The sequence below is a fragment of the Cryptomeria japonica genome, chromosome 10 (assembly GCF_030272615.1).
Source record: "Cryptomeria japonica chromosome 10, Sugi_1.0, whole genome shotgun sequence".
NCBI lineage: Eukaryota > Viridiplantae > Streptophyta > Pinopsida > Cupressales > Cupressaceae > Cryptomeria > Cryptomeria japonica.
This window is the reverse complement of record NC_081414.1, coordinates 894,970,314-894,982,857: the sequence shown is the minus strand read 5'-3', so window position 1 is coordinate 894,982,857 and position 12,544 is coordinate 894,970,314.

The following is a 12,544-nucleotide window of genomic DNA, read 5'->3' as shown; positions in this document are numbered from 1 at the left end:
AACATCTACTATATATAATACCTCAGAATTAGGATTTGTATCCTCTTGTGATATATCCATACTCTCATCAGCTGGTTGATCTTTAGTTGTTGTTACCGGTGGAGTATCTTGAGATGGTGGGGGTAGATTATCTGTTAATTTGATGCTTGGAGGTCCACCAACCTTTCCTTTTCCCTTATCCTTATCTTTTTGATATACCTTGATTGGTTTGGGGTTTCTATATTCTTCCTATTTTTCTTTCTCAACAAGGAATATGTCCCATGCATTAGCAGTTTCCTCTGCAACCTCATTTACTCTACCAACCATAAGTGCTACATGCCGGTGTGCAGTTGAGAATACTGTCCGGTTAGCCTCTGAGATCATATCATCTATCTCCTTTGGTGAGTTAATAGGATAAACAACAAGTAGTTTCTCGATCTTTATTTTCTTGTCAAGCTCTATAACAACTTGCCTTCTAGCTTCAAGTCTCTTAAATAGTTCTACTAGTACTTCATCTACAATTTGCATCAAAAATTTCTTATAGATATCCAAGTGTAGAATTACACTGTTTTCAACTTTCTCCTTGTCATCAATTGATAATGTATCATATAGTTGGTTGATGTTTTTAAGCTTTCCTTCCTTTGTTATTTCATCCAACAGTCTGTCAATCGGAGCAATATTTTGTTGAGTCCTTTTCTTTGGTGTTAAATTTTTCTTCTTTGGAGTTGTCTTCTTAGCCGGGGGCCTTACTGCCTGTTGTTTTTGTCTGGTTCTTCTAGGCAAAGGTGTGGATACTGGTGAAGGTTCCCTTTTCCTTACAACTCTTTTAAATGCAGTTGGCATGTCACTCTCTAAAGAAGTTACTACCAATGAAAGGTGAGTTTTTGGTTGCTGTGCTTGTAACTCATCTTCATTGATACCAGTTTGTTTAAGTACATCTTCTTTGATAGCCTTAGCCTGCCTTGAACCTCTCCTCACTATTGCTTCTACTTTCTTCACTCTCTTCTTGGATTGAATTTGATTTTCAATGGTTTTAGCATTGCCAAATACCTCTTCCTTAGGTTCCTTGGGTGCTTCCAAAAGGGATTTTGCATATGTTTCAATGATGTGATCATCTGTCTCATAACCCATTTCAGTAAACCAAATTGTTCTTGGGATAACTGCCTCCATCCAAATCTCATCCTTCTTAATCACAAAACATATGTCATCCTTATATTTATTTATAATTTCTTGTGACAGTCTGACTCTAACGTTCATTCTGGCCTTTAATGCTTGAAAGTACTCATTAATATTCTTCTCTTTATTTTCACCCATGTTGTTCAATAAGTTAGATAATTGTTTGCCTACCGGTATGTCAAATCCAAGGTTCTTATTACCTATATCGGGAACCTATTTGGTTATATGTAGCATTAAGCAAACAAGTAAGTTGCCAAATCTGAATGTCCCTTTCTTATCCTTCTTGATATTTCCTAGATTTTCAATCAATTCATCCTTCAACCATTCACACACATCAATTTTCACATTATCGCACTCTTTATGCATAACCTGGAAACTTAATTTAGTCTATTTGCATGTGTTATTTTGTAGCCTAGAATCATGCTAATGAATCTCACATTTATGTTAGTTACATCATTCACCCTTAAAGACCTTTTGTCAGATGTTGCACTTGTTAGGTTCATTACTAGGTCATTTGAGACCTTCTTTGTCTTGTCAAGTCTGTTACCGGTGGAGGGTAACCCTATTACAGCCTTTACTGCTTGTTTAGTTATTTTGTGAACATAATCTAGCCAGAAAAATTCACCATGAACCCTGCTCAACATTATCCTAATAACTTCCTTGGGGAAATCTGGAATGTAGAGAATTTCTGTGAATCCTAGGGTTTCAATTATTTTGTGTTCAGGTTTCACATTACCAGAATCATCATATATAACAGTCTTGTACATGTTCTTAATTTCTTCATCTCCTAATTCTTCTATATGGCAATGAATATACATCCTAGGGTCTTCTACAAAAACTACTCCTTTGGGGATTTGAGAAAAAGCACCAACATTATCATCCTTCTTTGCTATTTCAGGAACTAACTAAAAAATGGGCCTAGGGTGCTTGATTACTTCCACTACAGTAGGGTTTGCTATGAATTCAGGTACATAAGAGGATGCCATGATTATAAATACCTTTTTTTGCCTTTGGAAAGATTGATTATTGAATTGCTTTACTTATTTGCTCAAAATGCCTTAACTCTGGAAATTTCGGGCTCTTTGAATGTTTGAATGCTCGGTGAAGTAAAATGGAGCCAAAAACACTAATTTATAATGTCAATCTGCCAACTACCACATTCAATGCTTGCTGGTTAAGTAATCACTTAACATATCTGTCGGTATAGAAGTAATTTTAACTTCTTACCATCAACCGAGGGAATAATAGCATGTTTCACATTTTTTTGCCAAACCCTCAAAGAAATTTTCTTCAGTTGGATGAAGAGTCTCCTGCTGGTGGAGTGTTACTCTCTTCTACCAGTGGAGTGTTACTCTGCTTTGCCGGTGGAGGAGTATTCCTATCAATATTTAGTTCTAATTTCCTGATCCATTGTTTTGATTTACTTCTTCAACCTTTTCTTTACCTTTCAAACTAGGACCTTTGTTGTTTACAGGTGAGGACTTGCTTCAACAAAATTTAGCAATATGCCCAATTTTGTTACATGCATAACAAGTCACATTATTTTTCTGAATAGACTTCCCATAACCTATGCCGGTTTGTGTTCTGCATTGATTAGATAAATGTCCAAATCTTCCACAAATATAACATCTCACATTCATTTTGCAATTTTCAGAATTATGACCAACTTTGTTGCATTTTGAACATTGATCGATGGGTGTACTGGTATTCTGATAATTTCTAGATCTACATTGATTTGCTCAATGACCATACTTGTTACAGTTAAAGCATTTGCCATTAAATTTATAAGCAATAGGTTGTCTTAGTGGTTTGCCATGATCTTATGTGTTTGCAGTACGGGAGCTTTCACCAGTTTCAAAGCCAAGACCATTAGTGTCACCATTAGGTTTCTGATTTTTCAACAAGTCACCAAGTTCTTCTGAGCTTTTCTTGAATTTTTCTTTATGTTGATTTGTAGAAGCCAGTTCTCCTTCCAAGATACCTTTTTGTCTCATGAGTTCATTTGAGTCATTTTGTGCATGCATTAGATCTGTCTTCAACATATCATTTTCATAACTAAGTCTTGTGTTTTCATTTGCAGCATCATTCAGTCTTCTAGTCAAGTCTTCTTCATTCTTCTTTCTATCTTCAATTTCTTTACAAAATCTCATAGTCATATCTTGCATCTCCTTCTTTGTTGTCATGTTTCCTTGTTTCAGCTTATTCATCATATCACTAAGAGTTTCCTTTTCATCATTATCATTTTGCATCTTTTCACAAAGTTTTCTTCTCTTGTTTCTTGAAATAGTAAGATTTTCTTGAAGTGCTTGAATAATATCATGAGCAACCTTTAGATCATCTTCAAGTTTGATATTTTTCAATTTTTCTGCATCATAGTCTGAGAGAGCTCCTTCTAGTTGCTTCATCAAGTTTTCCATCTCTACCAGTGTTAAGATCTTCCTCAAGCTGTTAGGCTTCTTAAAATAGAGGACTAGGCTCTAATACCAATTGTTAGGATTCCCACAGATACTGAGAAGGGGGGAGGGTGAATCAGTATCTAACTAGTGATAATATTTTCTTAATTTAAAACATGTAGAGAAAATTAGAACTGTGTACCGATAAGCAGAAAGTAATGCAATAAATAGAGATAAAAACAACCACATGAAAAACACACCATGACACAATATTTTAACAAGGAAACCTAGTGTGGGAAAAACCTCAGTGGGATTTGTGACCCACAATATTCACTTACTGGCCAATAAGAGAATATTACTACTACAAGAGGGGCTTGCACATGCAGGAAGGCCAAGTGCCTAGAGCTCACTGCTCAATTACAAGATGGGAAGTCTCACTGACTTACAAAATGGATTATATAAATCTAATTTCTTGTACTACTTCAAAATAGCATCTACTATGCTAGATCCAGTATCGGTTTATAGCTCTGCTTCTTACATAAACCCTTAACCTATAATTTGCATAATAGGTCTACCTTATTTCGCTTAATTACATTCCTCTATATATTACATCTCCTCATACAATGTTCTACAATGAACTCTCTTATATAAGAGTCATTTTACAACTTGCCAAGTTGGCTTACAATGATTTACAATAATAAACAAAATATATTAACAAAATTCATGTCGGCTTCTATGCCGGTATGCTTCCTTTCACTGCCGATTCCGGTGGTCTATGTGCCAGTGTAGAATCTAATTTTGCTGGTGCTGGTGGATTGCCTTGCCGGTGTCATAGGATTGTAAGGTTGCCATCAATGACAAAACTTTCAATCACCTACAATGTCTCATTGGAGTGTGCATTTGCCAACACTATGATCTTTCTTCACAGTAGTCCATATCCCTTATCCTACCTATTCATTGCTTCCATCATCCCTCACTATCTATGATCTTGTTTCTCCTAGCCATATCCTATCTCTATCCATATCCCCTTTTTCATCCTCGATCTTGATCAAAACTAAGGACAAAACATGATTTCAAAAATCTCTTGATGTGTCTCCTCATAAGCTACCTTTGTCTTTCTCCTATCCATTTCCACCTCAATGGTTCAGTCATCCATTCATAATGTTCCTTGTCTTGCTATACATTGGGGCAGCCAAATACATCTTTCTTCTAATCCAAAAAACTCCAAAAATCAAAATGTCCACAAACAAAAAAACAAAAAAATAAATTTTTTTTTTGACAAAATCAAGAACAAAATTGACAATCAGGACCCATATCGACAATCAGGACCCATATCGACAATCAGGACCCATATCGACAATCAGTACCCATATCGAATCAAGACCCATATCGAATCAGGACTCATATCGAATCAAGACCCATATCAACACTTGATCCATATTGACAATGAAGATTCATACCAATGCAACCTTGGTGGACCTGTGGGGCATGTATGCGCTATGCCCACATTAGTCTTCCTCATTTCTTCAATATTTTCTTTTTAATAGTAACTCTCGAAGTTGGCAATCAAACTGATCATATGTCTTGTTAATCAATTCATCACTCAAAATCTATCAACATCAACATGTCTTATACAGGGATAGGTATACTCGAAACCAAACAGATCAGTCTTATATGGGGTACTCACTCTTTGAAACTAGACATTCCTATCAATCATCGAGTAATCAAAGCAATGGTATAGATCAGTATGACTATTGGATTTTGTTCTAGTTAACCTTATCTTTATCAATTAATGGCAGTACATATTTCATCTTTCAAAAATCATAAAAAATAAAAAAGTGCAATAAAAGCAAGTGGTTAAAACCTAGAAATAGGCTCTCTATTTGTGATAGAGCAGTTCCTCCATCTATTTGTTCATATCATATCCACCCATCTAAGCCATCACTAGAAATTCACAAATGATTATTAGTCCAAGACATACTTAGCGTAGTCACTGTCCTTAATTTATCTGAATTTGTTATCCAAATCATATCCCACCATGTCTTGGTGATCAGTGTATATATCTATATCGAAGTAGTATCAACAACAAGTGGCAAAATTCTGACCTCACTGGGGGAATTTCTCCTTGAGGGTTTTAGACATCGGACCAAACATGTAGCAAGACAACAAGGATTAGAACAACCAACAATGACCTCAACAAAGTAAGAAGCCTAGATATCAAGGATTGAACTGATTGGAATTGAACAAAAGATCTATTTCCAGGATGTTTTACTTGACAAGAATACATTTCCAATAGCATGCATGCTTACTTATGGTTGTTAATTTTTTCTTATCATATCTCCTAAGTGAGTTTTAGGATGTCTCAACTACTAGAGAAGCACGGAAGGAATGTGATGTTTTCTTTGTCTGCTGTTTGGGAGTGAAGCCTTATATTATGCAAATTTGTCTTACGACGTGATCAGGTAACATATTACTGAAGACATTGCAGATTTGTCTGGGAAAAAGGTTAACTCTTGTCTGTTTTACGCAAGCAACACTCAGGTCATCTTGGTTCAATTATACCTTGATGCATGTGCTATCTTACAATATCAAAATCCATGTAAGTTATATTGAAGTCGTTATGGTTCAATTATACCATGATGCTTGTATCAACTTTCAACAAATCAAGGCTCGATGATGAAAACAAAGGAAGAATTGGCACTTTGATCAAAATAGATGGCAACATTGAGAATAAGAATTCATATTAAGCTTTGCATTAGCTGCATTATCATTATCATATTAAGCTTTCCATTAGCTACATTATCATTATCATTTTAATCTGCATTTAGTTGCATATCATCATCATCATCATCTAGTCACATTCATCATTGCATCCATCACATGCATATCTATCACATCATCATGGAATCTTTCTTCACTTTCATATCTTCATCATTCATCTGATCCATTCTATCATGTCTTTTATAGGATGTATCTTTCCTGAAACCAAGTGTTTTGATCAAGTCTTATACAAGATATATCATTCCTGAAACCAGACATTTTGATCATCTTTATCTTATATAGGAGGTGTCATTCCTGAAACTAGACTTGATCCCAATATTATCAATTTTATTAATCTATTTCATCTGATCCATTCTATCATGTCTTATACAGGATGTATCTTTCCTGAAACAAGACATTTTGATCAGGTCTTATACAAGATATATCATTCCTGAAACTAGATGTTTTGATCATTTTTGTTTTATATAGGAGGTGTCATTCCTTAAACCATACTTGATCTCAATCTTATCAATTATATCAATCCATTTAATTTGACACATTCTATCATGTCTTATATAAGATGTATCTTTCCTGAAACTAGACATTTTGATCAGGTCTTATACATGATATATCATTCCTAAAATCAGATGCTTTGATCATTTTTGTCTTATAGAGGAGGTGTTATTCCTGAAACTACACTTAATTTTATTCTAATCAATCTTATCAATCTTATCAAACCCATGCATGTCATCAACTATCCACTCTTATATCTTCAAAATAGATTTCTTCTTCTTTTGAGAGATCATTCATGCCTTTAGTAAATGAACAATCTCCCAAGGGGGCATTATCATATCGAATCTCCATATCAATTTCATATCAATTTTATATCGACACTAGCTTCATATTAACTTTTCATATCAAATCAATTCTTCACATCTGGGGCATCATATCGAATCTCAACATCAATTTCATATCAGTCTCATATCGACATCAGGCTCATACCAATTTTTCATATCAAATCAATTCTTCATATCTGGGACATCATATCGACAAGTTTGGCGACAACATCATATTGAAAAATTTTGGCAGCATATCCAACAATTTTCTTTGAATCAACATGTGCACACACATCACTTCAAAGAGGGGAAAAATGTAGATGTATAGATCTGACCACCTTATTAATATTTATTTAAACCCCATCCCCCCTGTTAATTAAATATTATTTAATTAATTTCTTCATTTTCATCTATTTGAATAAATGAATTACTCAATTTATTTTAATTAAATTCATCTAAACCTTTTCCAGCCTTTAATTAAATAAATAACTTTATTTAATTAATTCTTGTTTCTTCCTTTTAATTAAATTTACATTTAATTAAATTGACCCTTGCATATAAATAAATCTAATTTATTTATAAAAATCCCCCCACTTGTATTTATGCAAGTTGCATCTATTTTAGTTGAAATAAAATATTTATTTTAATTAAAATTCTTTTTCTCCCACTTGCCCTCTCCTACATTTCCCACTTGCCTCCTAATCATTCTTCTAGAACCCATCTAATATTTTTCAATTATTTAGGTTAATACCTCTAATCATATCCTTTCCCTAAATTTGAGGAGGTCACTTCTCAAATTTGGAAGAAATTCTTCTAAATGCATAAAAAATTTATTTCTTCAACAAGATAACTTGTTGAGTTCCCCCAAATTTGGAAGGACTTACAAATTTGTCCTCGAAGTCTTCCAAACCATTAATGGTTAATTCAACCTCCCTTCATGGTTAGAGACTTTCTCTCCAACTTAACCCTTATCTAACTCAAGGGTCTCATTAAACACTAATGGTTTTGACCCTAGTTTTCCTATCTAACCCTTGCACAAGAGATTACCCCTTGGGTAAAAGCTTTATATATGGATGACCCTAACCCAACCTTCACCCAACTTCCTAAGGTAACCTTCATGTCTTCTTAGGCATTTAATGCCTCTTGCATCTCCTCTCAAGCCACCTTTTGTTGACAATTGTCACCATTTCATTGGTGAAAATTGTAAACATGGATTGAGTAACTTTCAATCCTATCCCTTGTTGAGATTATTCAATCTCAACCCTCCATTGCCCTATTTTACCTATAAATAGAGCTCTCATTCTTCATTCTCCATATCAAGTTTTTATGCATTTACATTATAGTCTCATAACATTAAACACATTATCTCTCTTTGACAGAATATCATTTTAGATCATTTTTTATAGCATTATAATATTAGATATATCATGTTAACCTCTCATGTTAGCTTCATTTTAGTATCATTTTCATATTAGTTTTAGCTTCATATCAATATCTTGCACCATATCATTATCTAGTTTCATATCTAGATCATTCACTAGGATCATAGTTGCATCCATTTTGATCCTAGAATCATTTAAATCTCGTTCTCTAGGTTGTCATCTTGAGGATCAAGTGCTCTTCCAAGTGAGGGTAGAGATAGAGGAGCATGGACCGATTTTAAAGTTTTGATTCATTAACTTGCTTTGTTTTGTTTTGATTTCTAACTCCAATGCAATGTTTCATGTGTATGTTTGAAGTGTTATTCTCTATTGAAGGTTGATTCCACATTTACGACATACACTTATCATTGTGTAAATAATAATTTAGTCAAAATAAGCCCCAAAAATTAAAAACTTTAAGTCTATAATTCTCATAATTATAAATATAAATAAGATTTCATCTATTTCTTATTGCATTTAAAATTTTAAAATATTAAATTTATTAACCACATAGTCATTTAAAATAGCAAGAATTAATATGGACATTCTTTGTGATCATAAGCTATGGTAGTTGTTATTAGTATCACTTAGTACACTTTCTTAAGATTAATTTCATAATTTTTTTTTTAACTAATCTAGAAAATACATAAAATATATTGATAAAATTTTGGAAGATATTAGTCCAAAGGCATATATTGAAATTGATATATAAATTAAATAGGAACTCATACATAAAAGATTACTTATAATTTAAAAATATATTAATTGTGTAAAGACTAAAAAATATGTCAAAGAATGATGTTGCTATATGTGATTTGGTTTAAATTGTTAAAGAAGGATATACTAGAGCTAATGGTTAAATGATTGGCCAATGATGTAGATTGAAGAGCTTTATCCTTTTCTTCTACAAATTATTTCTATTTCTATTTAGGGTTTTGAGGTGAATATGAAGATTATTTGGAGATTATAGGTTACAAGAAAGGTATTTGATCTATAATAATTAATAGAAAAGAAATTATGAGGAAACAATCTTTTTCCCAAATAATTCTGATATCTCATGTAAAATAGATATTAAGGAAACTATATTGTTTTACAATATATTTTTTCAAGGTTAGGAAGCTCAATAGAGCTCTCAATTAAATAATCTAAAAACATGAGTGGAGAGAATCAACAAGAGAGCCATTAGAGGGAGGATTTTTAAAGTGCATCTCGGTGGCAAGTTTGATTATTATTCCCATGTTTATAATATTTGTTAGATATCATGGATGATCAAGAGAAAGATTCAAAGGATGATATGTTTAATTTCTTGGGAGATGTGGAATTGGATGAACTATACCTTTATCTACCTAGTGCTTATGGAGAAGATAAGTAGAAGGATTATCCATCTCTTTCTGTAGCCTCTTTTAGTGTCATAAATTTTATTCCTCTATAATTACACACTCATTTTGGGCTCACTTTGTTGGTTGTGCTTCATGCCCCTAATTCATGCATGATTGTGTTAGGATAACTAGTGAACAATTGAGAGGGGGGGTGAATCAGTTGTTAACAAATTATGAAACTTTAAGCACACAAAACCTTTTACCGGAATGCATAAATCAAATACCATGCATCCCCAATACATAACACCAATATTTGTATGTGGAAAACCTGATAAAGGGAAAAACCACAATGGGAAGCCTACCCACAGTTAGATGATACTTCTATAGTAAATATGTGACTACAATAAGGGGCCTGCACATGCAGGAAGGCCAACAGCCCAGAGCACACTGCTCATCACAAAAGGAGCCTCACTGACTACAAAAGATATCTAGACTACAATATGGAAATAAGAATGAACTGCAAGAATAGTATCTCCTATGCCCGAGTACAGTTCTGGTTAAGCTCAATGCCAGAGGTCTTAAACCTCTTACACAAACCCAATTAGATCACCTATGATTGCCCAAAACCTCTGCATATGATTACAGCTTTATTTGCACACGAATAATCCCATAACCACAACCGATGATCTACGAAGAGATCTTACATCATATTTATACCAACCTAGGACCTAAACAATTAGGTCAGCCACCTAAAAAATAATACAACAAATCCATTACATAAACCCGCAAACCAATGATAATCCATGTCAGCCTAAGACCAAAACAACATTAACCAAATAATAAATAAAACTGGTAATGCATCAAGAGCATCCACCAACACATTACATAAACCGGTCCATAACCTAGCAGAATAAGACTAGACCTAAAATGGGTCGCCATAAGCCAAATGAAATACCATCAATCAACTAGAACATGAACACGATAACCATCAACATCCTGAAAACCTTCTAGAAGCCACACCAACACCACTTATTGAATCCATCAAAATATCTTCAATAAATCTCTATCAGTAGAACCCTTACCGGTAACCAAAAGGCTTACTAGAACATATGATAGCTTCTGGATCACCAAATCCTGAACCATCTAAATGTGACACACATTTGAGTAACTTGAATGATGAAATCAAACCAATTCCACCAATTAGAACATACAAGAGACAAATCTCCTGATCATCATCAAAGACCAACCACTCTACCAGAATCTGGTAGATAACCAAAGAAGCTAGTGTTGACATGAATGATAAACATCAATGCAACACATAATCCATTCCTCCAAATTTCCAACAATCTCCCCATTTTGCATTGATGGAATCACTAGATATGAAAAACATCCAAGTGCTAAGAAGTGTCAAACAAGTCTCCCCCAACGTAAGACATATGACAAATGATATGACAATGAAGTTCTAAACCAAATAACCAAACCATAGACCAAACTCCCATGTAACTGATATCTCTATTAAGCTCTATTTTTCATATATATATATATCTCTCTCCCTTTGATATCAATGCCAGAAATCTGACATAAACATCAAAGAAAAATCATAGATCCTCTGAACCACACAACTGACTACTCCCCCTGAGTAGTAGCATCAACTCATCAATCCAAAATGAATGATAGTTCTGATAATGCATACTAGATTGATGCCAATCAACATCAGTCAAGTCTTAACTGGAGGGGCAGAGACCCCCAATTTGTCTCTAAAGTACTCAAATGATTCCTTAGGCAAAGGTTTAGTGAAGATATTTACAATCTTCTCTTTAGTGTTCACATAAACCAATTTGACTTCATTTTCTTCCACTTTTTCCTTCAAAAAGTTATACTTGATTGACATGTGCTTTGTCTTAGAATGAAATAGCAGATTCTTTGATATGTCAATAGCAGCAGAGTTATCACAGTGAATAACTATCCATTCATTAAAATCTACCCTTATATCCTTCAACATTTGCTTCATCCATAGAACTTGTGTACAACTAGTAGCAACAACAACATACTAAGCTTATATAGTAGATAAAGAAGTACATGACTATTTCTTGTTGATCCATGAAACAAGTTTCTTTCTAAGAAATAAAGCTCTAGTGGATGCACTTTTTCAATCATCTATATCTCCAACCCAATCTGCATCCGTATATGCACATAATGTAAAGTCATCATTTTTAGGATACCACAAACCATATTCAGTTGTTCCTTGTAAATATCTGAAAATCCTTTTCACTGCACTCTCATGATTCTCTCTAGGATCACTCTAATATATTGATACAATACAAACTACATTCATTATATCCGGTCTAGTCTGAGTCAAATAAAACAAACCTCCAATCATAGATTTATACCTTGTAGGATTTGCTGGAGATGATACATCTTTCTTTGTCAATTTCTCACTTGTAACCATAGGAGTACCAATTGGTTTAGAATTTTGCATACCAAATTTCTTCAACAACTCTCTAGCATACTTAGTTTGATAGATGAAAATACCTTTATTAGTCTGAATAATCTGCAAACCTAAGAAAAATCTCATTTCTCCAATCATAGACATCTCAAATTCATTCTTCATATTATCAGAGAATTCCATACATAACTTTTCCTCACCTCCAAAAATGATA